We start from the raw sequence: 9,468 nt of genomic DNA on the forward strand, positions 1-9,468 counted from the left end.
AAAAGGCATTAGAAGTTATACTAATATTAATATTGTGGACTTTTTTGTAAGATAGGAAGCTATTTTAGAAAGCTGAAAGAAATGGTAAAAGTCACGGAATAGGACAATAAATCAAAACTTTATCACCATTTTATCTGTATAAATGGATAAATTGCAGAATTAGTTTAAAAGATACAAAATGTGGCCTCGTCCTGCTGCCCTGGCTGTGGTGGACTCTTCATATCTGTTCAGACACTCAAGGGTTTACTTACTATCGATTTCTTCTTCTCTTGTTTAGGTCTCTAGAGAACGCCAAACGAAGTTTAAAGTCCTCATTTTCAACTCTCTGTGCCTCAGTCTCTCTCTCTCTCTCTCTCTCTCTCTCTCTCTCTCTCTCTCTCTCTCTCTGACAAGGTCTTGCTAATATAGTTCAAGTTGGCCTCAATCTTACAATCCTCCTGCCTCAGCCTTCCTGATGTTAGGATTATAGGCACTTAGAACCATGCTTGGCCTCCCAAGATGTCTCTGAGGGAGCCCTCTGCCCAGGGGTGGCATAGACCATCACTGGGCCCCTCCACCTAAGTCATTTACCACAAAAATGCCCTATAGAGCCGGGCGTGGTGGTGCACGGCTTTAATCCCAGCACTCGGGAGGCAGAGGCAGGCAGATTTCTGAGTTCGAGGCCAGCCTGGTCTACAAAGTGAGTTCCAGGACAACCAGACATATACAGAGAAACCCTGTCTCAGAAAAAAAAAATGCCCTATAGACTTGCCTACATGTAGGCCAATCTGAAAATGCCTCACATAGACATTGTAGAGAGATGTTTCTCTCCCCATATAATTCTAGCTTGTGCAGAAGTGATAAAAACTAGCCAGCACATCTGGATACGAGTCCTTCGTCATTGTCTGGCTAGCAAAAAAAAAAAAAAAAAAAAAAAAAAAACTTCTCCCATTTTATAAGCTTTTTCTCCACTGGGATCAACTGTTTCCTTTGCTGGGCAGAAGTTTGTTTGTTTGTTTGTTTGTTTTAATTCCATGGTGTCCCTCTGCCCGTTGTTGGTCCTTTCCCTAGAACTTTATTCTGAAAGTGCTTGCCTGCTTGCCTGCACTTGGATTTCACCCCAATGTCTTCTCTAGTTGTTTCAGAGCTCTGAACCATTTGGAGCTGGTTCTGTATGGGCTGAGAAATAAGGATCTAATTTCATTTTTCTAAATGTAAATATGCTGTCTTCCCGGTGCCACTTGTTAAAGACATTGTCCTTTCTCAATGCATGCTTTTGACATCTTTGCAGAAAGAAAGAAAGAAAGAAAGAAAGAAAGAAAGAAAGAAAGAAAGAAAGAAAGAAAGAAGGAAGGAAAAAAGGAAAAAAGAAAGAGAAAGAAAGAAAGAAAGGAAAAAGAAATAAGGAAGGAAGGAAGGAAGGAAGGAAGGAAGGAAGGAAGGAAGGAAGGAAGGAAGGAAGGAAGGAAGCAGGTGTTTGCAGCAGGGGAGAGAGATTGGAGAGGCTTAGATGAGAGCAAGCAAAGGCATTATTTACTTGTATAAATTGTCAAAGATCAGATTTGAGAAAAATGGCTTTAAAATTATATGCGTGTAACTGTGAGGGCTTCTATTGGGCCTTTCAGTCTAGTCCATTTTAAAAGATGACTTCAGGCTCTGGCTGTGTAGGCAGTGATGGTCCTGATCATCTATCCCTGTGTTACACCCTTCTGAGACAGCCGGTGAGCCGCTGCATCAGATGACAGGCACACTGTGAAGGACTTTGAACAACGTTAAGGCGGAGGGTCGACCTGAGAGCAATGTGTTGCCTTAAACGTGCAATTCTTGCCAGAGTCTGTGAGAACTATTGGGTCGCAATGGGGGCGAAGTGAGCATCTTCGTTACTTTTCTCGACACTGCGACAAAACCCATTTTTAAAAATGTGAGTAAGAGTTTCTTCTCACTTCCAGTTTAAAGGTACAGCCGCTGAAGAGACGGAAATGCACGAGAAACCCCACTATGAAGCTATGCAACAAAGGAAACTTTCAATGTCAAACGAAAAGCTCAGAGGAAAGCCAGGTAAGGCAGATCATACAGAGGACAGACTTATCGGGACGTAAAGGGTTTACGTTGTTCAGACCAAGACTACAGGGTCTGAAGAATTCTTATGCCTGACAAGGAAGGTTCAACTAGAATTGGGAACCTTGGCCCGAAAACGTGTTTATAGCAATTGTTAAGGATCTTCCATTGAGAATATTTAGTAAGTAGAAGCTTATTTTACAATGGGGAGGGGCTTTGGGACTGCTCCTCTAAGGTGATTGTGGTGCCTCAGCTAAAGCCTTTGGGGTTTCCCAGGCATAGGGAGCATAGAGAGCAGGGCTGGGAACTAAGCAACCGGAAGCGGACGTCATGCCACTCTTCAGGCTGTTGATTGGCTCAGTTATTTCCCTGGGCATAGGGCGGTCTCTTGGATGGGACTGGCAACCCATAAAGGTGAGGTGGGTCATCTCTGTTGTCAGCTGCATCTGGAATCAACTAAAATAACACGCACTGGGAATTCCTACGAGGGATTGTCGTGAACAGATGATTTGCAGTGGGAAGACCCACTCTTACATGTGGTTGGGATGCTCTGGTGGCAGAGTAAAGGGCAGGGAAAAAGAAAGCGCTACCTCGGGCTGTTTCCCTTCACTCCTTCTGGCAGGGTTTGTCTACCGTGGTGCTGCAGGATTCCAACGCCAGCCTCTTTGGGCTCCCAACACAGACTGAAGACGACGACGAATCCTCCTGAGCTTCAGTACCAGATTGAGATTGCTGAACCATCCAACCTTGTGAGCAACTCCTGGAGTCTTGGCTTCTCCCACGTGACGCAACCATGGCTGTGCCACGCATATAATGTGGCGCACCACATAGTGCAAACCAATTTCATATATTCTGTATTTTATTTTTCATATACTTTTTCATAGCCCTTCTATCAGTTCTGTTCCTTTAGAGAATCCTAGTACCAATGGCTGAGTTGGGTGGCAGATGGCTTCTGGTAGAGTCAAAAGTTATTTGATCAGGGTATTGTAAGTTACTAGGAATCTTCTTTTTCCCCCCAGATAGACAGGTGTGGGCACAAGGAACACACAAGTCAAGTCTGTGTGAGTTCTAAGTCTCATTCCTGTCTTTGTTGAAGAGTCCCATGAAGAACAATTAGTTCTGTATTCGGGCTGACATGGAATTATCCAGGGAGGGCCTAGATCCCATGACCTCTGTGTGGTGTACTGTATACCTGAAGAGTCAATGCCCTGCACTCTTTGAACCTAGTACTGTCGGTGAGATAGGTAGTCTCTGATTCAACAAGTAGAAAATGTTGTAAATCTGGTCTAGCAGTGCAGTTGGTAAAGTCAATTGTCTCTGCATAGGAATGCTATAGAGAGGCCATCAGCATTAGGAGCTGGCTCTAAGTAGCGTGATAGAAAGTTCGATGTGGTCTTCTGGTAACCTCTGGAGCTTGTTAGACGGGAGTGTGAGACTCAGTGGAAGGCCCTCGAGTTGAGTTTCATGGACCTGCTGGGGCATGTAAGCCATTTACTCTAAATAAACTCTGGCGTTTATTTAGAGGCCTTCTGACCAAGAGAGCCATAGCTGCCAGTGCCCCAAGGCAAGGGGCCCAACTTCATGCCACAAAGCTAATGACTTGGAAAGATAAGCACCTGAGTATTTCAAGGGCCCTAAAATGTGGATTAAAATCTGTGTGACTCTGCTTTGCTCATGTACACACAGAGACAAGTATTTAGTGAGAACAGGGAGAGCTAATGCAGAGGTGGAGGTCAAAATCTGTTTTAAGAGGTCTGGGGTCCTTGTCACCTCAGGCTTCCAATCTAATAATGGCTTTTATTCTGGTCTCCTCAAGACAAAAGGGGACTTACGATGAGCTGAAGTGGGGAATTCAAACTCCACAAAATTCCCTTCTGTCTAGGAAAGACCTTAGTTGTCCCTAAGCCTGGGACCCTCCTAGTTTTAATGAGGTCTCTGTAGATGCTGGAATGACTTCATGTGCTCATGCTTACTTCAAATTACAAAACCTGGACATTTCATGGGGAGATTTTTTTTGCCTCTGATGGAGAAACATTATGTCCACATGAGGCAAGTTTTTAAAAAGCTAGGACACTGTTTTGATCTGAACTGGGTTACAGACTAATAAATCATACTGACTGAAGAAAGCTACTTCCAGGGGGAAATTTAGGACATGTCTTTGCCTAAGGCCTGTCCAAAGGATATGGGGGTGGGGATGCTGTATCTGGCATTCCAGCTCGGTGCTAAGTAACCCAAATGGAAGGGCCCTGCCATTCGAAGGCAAATAAGGCATATTTGAGTGAATGTAACTGCAAAAGAAAGCACCCTTAAACCAGGAGGTTGTGTGTGTGTGTGTGTGTGTGTGTCTGTGTGTGTGTGTCTGTGTGTGTGTGTGTGTGTGTGTGTGTGTGTGTGTAGACGGGAAGTATGCAGTGGATCAGGACCGTGGCGTTACTTAGAGTCCTCCAGGTCCTATTCGATTTTATAGACATCCATTTGACTTCTTCACTGCCAAGACAAGGTTGTTACATGGATAGTTAGACAGACCCAGAAGCACAGTATTTAGGAATTTACCAGTGAGAGAGTATATGCCTTTAACCATACTTCAAGTTTTAAAAGAATCTGGAGCCTTCATGGAAAATTGTCAGGGTTCTTAAGGGCAATCTTGATAGAAGAAGCTGTTAGCCATCCAGGAAGGAAAGTATCCCAGGTTTCATTGGGTTAGGTATATAGATCTATAGTAAAGACTTTGGAGGCACCAACCAGTTCTACACTGTGACAAGATAGTGAGGAAGCCTCTCAAGTCTCAGGATGGCCCTATCAAGGATAGCAATGGAGAAGCTGTGAAGGATTCATTCTCAAAATGAACACACGAAAAGTTGCTTGCAGGTAAAGAGAGGTGTGAAGAAGGCTGACAGAGAAGGGCAAGGGACAAAAAGACTAAGGAGAAAATGCGGTCAGGGTCCAAAAGTAGCTTCCACATTGATAAGGAATGTAATGGTAGTCCTACCATGTCTAGGGTTACTCAAGTGTCATCGACACTGTTGAAGACTGTGGGGGGGGGTCTATGTAGCTTCAGAGTCCTATCATGTCTCAAAGGAAGAGGAAATTCTTACTTTCTGGGCTCCTCATAGTCCAGGAACAAAGTCAGGGACCTTTGTCTTTTTTCAGGCCTCACTCTAGTAGAGGGTGACCTTATCTCACGAGAAGAAAGAAAGAGACAGACAGACAGACACACACAGAGAGAGAGAGAGAGAGACAGAGAGAGAGACAGGAGAGAGAGAGAGAGAGAGAGAGAGACAGAGACAGAGACAGAGACAGAGACAGAGAGAGACAGAGACAGAGACAGAGACAGAGAGAGACAGAGAGACAGAGAGACAGACAGAGAGACAGACACACACACGCACAGAGAGAGAGAGAGAGAGAGAGAGAGAGAGAGAGAGAGAGAGACAGACAGACAGACATTGCTACTTTCTGTGGAGTCTCACTTTGCAGATTAAATATGATGCTACGGTAGGCTTATAGCTCCATAGCTTTGGGCACTCCAGGCTGAAGTGTCATAGCCGGCCACAGCCAGAACCAGAAAGAGTCCTTTGACCCACAGCTAGGTTTGTTCCCTTAGACTGAAGCCTGTGGCTGAAGGATGGGAAGCTCTCAGATTCCCCCAAGACACAGGGCAGGCAATTGCTGCAACCATTTGCTGAGCTTGTCCTTTACCTCAAAGTCTCTTCCTGGTCGTTAAAGACTTTTGAAGGACAGCTTTCATAAAGTGAAAGGGAAGACTGTGTTGTGAAACTTTTGTATCTAATACCTGGGTAAGGTTTGATTTATAAAATGTATAGCCAGAATGGGTTGGTCTTTCTGTCTCTTGGGGAACAGATTAGCACCTCTGCGCATGGTTTCAGCAATTACGGTAGAAAGAGAACAGTTTTCTTAGAAACTCTTGTTATCTCCTACAACTTGTAATAATGAATGGGTTTGATAATGGTCATTTTCACCTCCTTTAATAAACAGGTAATCATAATATTCTAGCAGGTTGCCCCCACACCATAATTTCCTATGTCTGTAGCCTGATATGACAAGCTAGACTCCACAACAGGCACAGCATTGAAGCCTGGCCTGATTCTTTTATGAGTATGAAGGTCCTCAATGTAGTTTCATGCTGAACATCAGAGTCAAGACACCTCTTTATGCCTGCAGCAGATCATTGGGATGGTAGGGTTGTTTTGGCAGATTAAATCAAAAGTTACCAACAGCCATTTGGATTCCTTAATGAAGACTGAGGTGGCCTGGCTAACCAACCCTACTTTGGATTGTATTCGAGGTAGATCAGACATGTAAGTAAATGGTACCAATGTTCCTACATCAACCCCTGCAAAGGGAAGACTTTTGTGAGGTGAAGGCTTTTAACATGAAGTTCCTGAGAGAAGGTGTGAGAGAGTGTATGCTGGTAGTCTGTAGGGGTAGTCAGGAGAAAGGAGGACGGAGAGGAAACACCAGAGAGCGAGGGAGGGATGGGAGCAGAGTTGCCAGGTAGAGGGGCGGGTGGTGGAGGAAGGGTAGATGGTGGAGGAGAGGTGGACATGTAAGTAAGTGGTGGAGAAGGGGCAGGTGGTAGAGGAGAGGTGGATGGTGGAGGAGGGATGAATGGTGGAGGAGGGGTGGATGGTGGAGAATGGGTTCAAGGTTGAGCAGAGGCTTGAATGTGCACAAAAGAGGGATCATCAAAGATAGGATCTGGGGTTGAGCTTAGGGGAGATTTGGTTAAGGTAAGAGAATCTAGTGAGGCAAACACAGTGCCCACCCCCCACCCCACCCCCAAACAGCCCTTGCAGCTGAAGATAATAGAGGAAGACACAAAGGCTTGGGTATAAAATATCTCAGAGTCCCTACCTAAATCACAGCACAAGGTATCTAATTATGGGATGCAATCAGAGTTTATTGTGCCATGAGGTAGCCAGCACTCTAGATCAGAGAGAGGATAAAAGGGAGACATTTTGTTACAAATGAAAATAAGTGCTGGGCTGGGGAGAAGGCTCAGAGGTTAAGAGCACCGTCTGCTCTTCCAGAGGTCCTGAGTTCATATCCCAGCATCCACATGGTGGCTCATAACCATCTGTAATGAGATCTGATGCTCTCTTCTGGTGTGTCTGAAGACAGGTACAGTGTACTTATATATAATAAATAAATAAATCTTTAAAAAACATTTTTTTCAAAAAGAAGTTGTTTTTTTTTTTTTGTGAGACCGTGAGGATAAAATTTAAAGCAGCTATACTGTAGGGATGGGTCAAATGAAATAAAAGTATAGTCTTTCCACAGGTCTTACCAGAGATGTGTTCTTCACCCAGAAGGCATCCCTTGAGAGCAAAGCCCTCCCTAGTGTCCGGGATGGGCGAAAGGGGAGACTTGGTCTCCTCACACTGGGCTGTCTGCAACATGCTCCATCTGGTTCCACACAGAAGCCAAACCTGTTCGGTTAGTCGGGCCAGACCAACCTCAAGTGGAAAGCTTCCAAACCAAAATATGGCCACTAATCAGTCACGAGGAAAGAAAAGGAGACTCACTGCCTTGGAGAGAGCAAAAACCTGGCTGGAGCAAGTGTGGAATGGCAGACGCGCACACACCATCATTCACACAGTGCACTCCTCAGACCCTAGCGCAGTGTGAAGTTGGAGGGTGCTGGTGGAGAAGAGAGATGGGGAAGAGAAGAGGGTCCTAGCAACACGTGTTGATTTATCTTCTCAAGCTGTCTCTGCTATGCACACCACCTGTCAACAGAGTGGGTTCCTGAAACACCAAAGTGGCCCCTTCCCCTTAAGGAGTACAGGAAGCAGATCTCCTTTTCCCAAGGTTTGCAGACCCTGAGAAAGGGTAGCCTTGCCCAGAATCTCTCAGTGACAAACACGAAGTTAGGCTTTCACAAGTGCCCAGGAAGAGCTCCTGGGTCTGTGCCTTTACAAGCAACTGAAGCCCACAGTCACAGCCAGAGGACTGAGAGTCTCACTGGAGAAGCAAAAGACCCAGCCAAAGCCTTCAGAGGCTAATCAGCTAACCAACCATGAGGACCAAAGACAAGATTTACCTAGCCAGGCAAAGCGAGAGTTTCCTATCTGTCATGCCAAAAGTGATTGTAATAAGCCAAAGGGGCAGAGGTTAAAAAAAAAAAAGTATTTAAGAGAGCAAAACAGATATGGAGAGATTTATTACGGAAAATGTATGGCTAGTGATAGGGTTTTGCTGATGCAGAGTGACTGCTGCCACGTCTGATACGTAAGTTCAGTCTCTGGGACTCACATGGGGTAAAGGAAGAAATGATTCCCATAAGATCTCCTCTGACCCCCCACACATGCGCCTGGAAGACACACACACACACACACACACACACACACACACACACGACCCACACACATGCACCTGGAAGATAGACACCCATACATGAACCCCACACATACACCTGGAACACACACACACACACACACACACACACACACACACAGAGTCCCTGGGGCTTTCTGGCAAGCCAGTCTAGCTGAATGAGAGAGCTAGACATTCAGTAGCAATGTATGCAAAAAATAATAAGAAAGAAAGAAGGTGGAGGATGAGGAAGGGCGATGAGCAGCATCAACCTCTGACCTCTATGGGCACATGCACCCTCACACCCACGGTGCACATGGATGTGTGGACATGAGCGTGTACAGACACAATTAGTTTTTAGTATGGAATAGAGTTTATTTAAGGCATGGGGAGAGGAGTTGAAGGGGTAGTAGAGACAGAGAAAGGCAGAGAGAGAGAGAGAGAGAGAGAGAGAGAGAGAGAGAGAGAGGAGAAAGAGTAGAGAAGTAGAGGCCGGCTGTGAACATGTGGAAAGAGAGTGGGGAGGGGAATGGGGAGATAAGGAGCAGAGAGAGAACTGGGTGAGAGAGTAAGGGAGCAAGAGCAAAAATATTTTTTTAATTGAAGAAGGCTGTCTCTCAGGAAGAGAAAACAACCCTTTTAAGAAGGCATGGGAGGGTCTGTACAGAGGTAAGGGAAGTTGCTTTTGGTTTTGCGTGCCATTCCTGCAGGTCCACAGCTGGATGAATGAGTGGGCGTGGCATATCAAGTAGGAAACTTACAGATCCAGTTCTCTCTTTGTTTAAATTGAGTTTATTTTAGTCTTTGTGCAAGTATATATTGTATATGAAGCATATCCCCCATATCCTCATGCTGTCACTTTCCCATGCTCCCCGCTCCTGTTAAGTCCCTGCTGTCATCTGTTTTATTTCTGCTTCCATGTCACATATACAGGCACAGTCTTATGTACTTATATTAAAGTCTGGAGCTGAGTATTGGTGGTGCACACCTTCAATCCCAATACTTGGCAGAGGCAGAGGCAGAGGCAGAGGCAGAGGCAGAGGCAGAGGCAGAGGCAGAGGCAGAGGCAGAGGCAGAGGCAGAGGCAGAGGCAGAGGC

At 45.4% G+C, this 9,468-nt stretch overlaps 1 long non-coding RNA gene across 1 annotated transcript in view; it reads right to left on the reverse strand.

The window, feature by feature from the left end:
* LOC115063854 overlaps window positions 1–7,462 on the reverse strand; it is a 10,888-nt gene extending 3,426 nt beyond the window's left edge. The window contains exon 1 of the long non-coding RNA XR_003843725.1: window positions 7,343–7,462. This is a non-coding gene — a long non-coding RNA (uncharacterized LOC115063854). The remainder of the gene's footprint in view (window positions 1–7,342) is intronic.
* Window positions 7,463–9,468: the final 2,006 nt, after the last annotated feature.

This window comes from Mus pahari, chromosome 4, assembly GCF_900095145.1.
Source record: "Mus pahari chromosome 4, PAHARI_EIJ_v1.1, whole genome shotgun sequence".
In the NCBI taxonomy this organism is placed as follows: domain Eukaryota; kingdom Metazoa; phylum Chordata; class Mammalia; order Rodentia; family Muridae; genus Mus; species Mus pahari.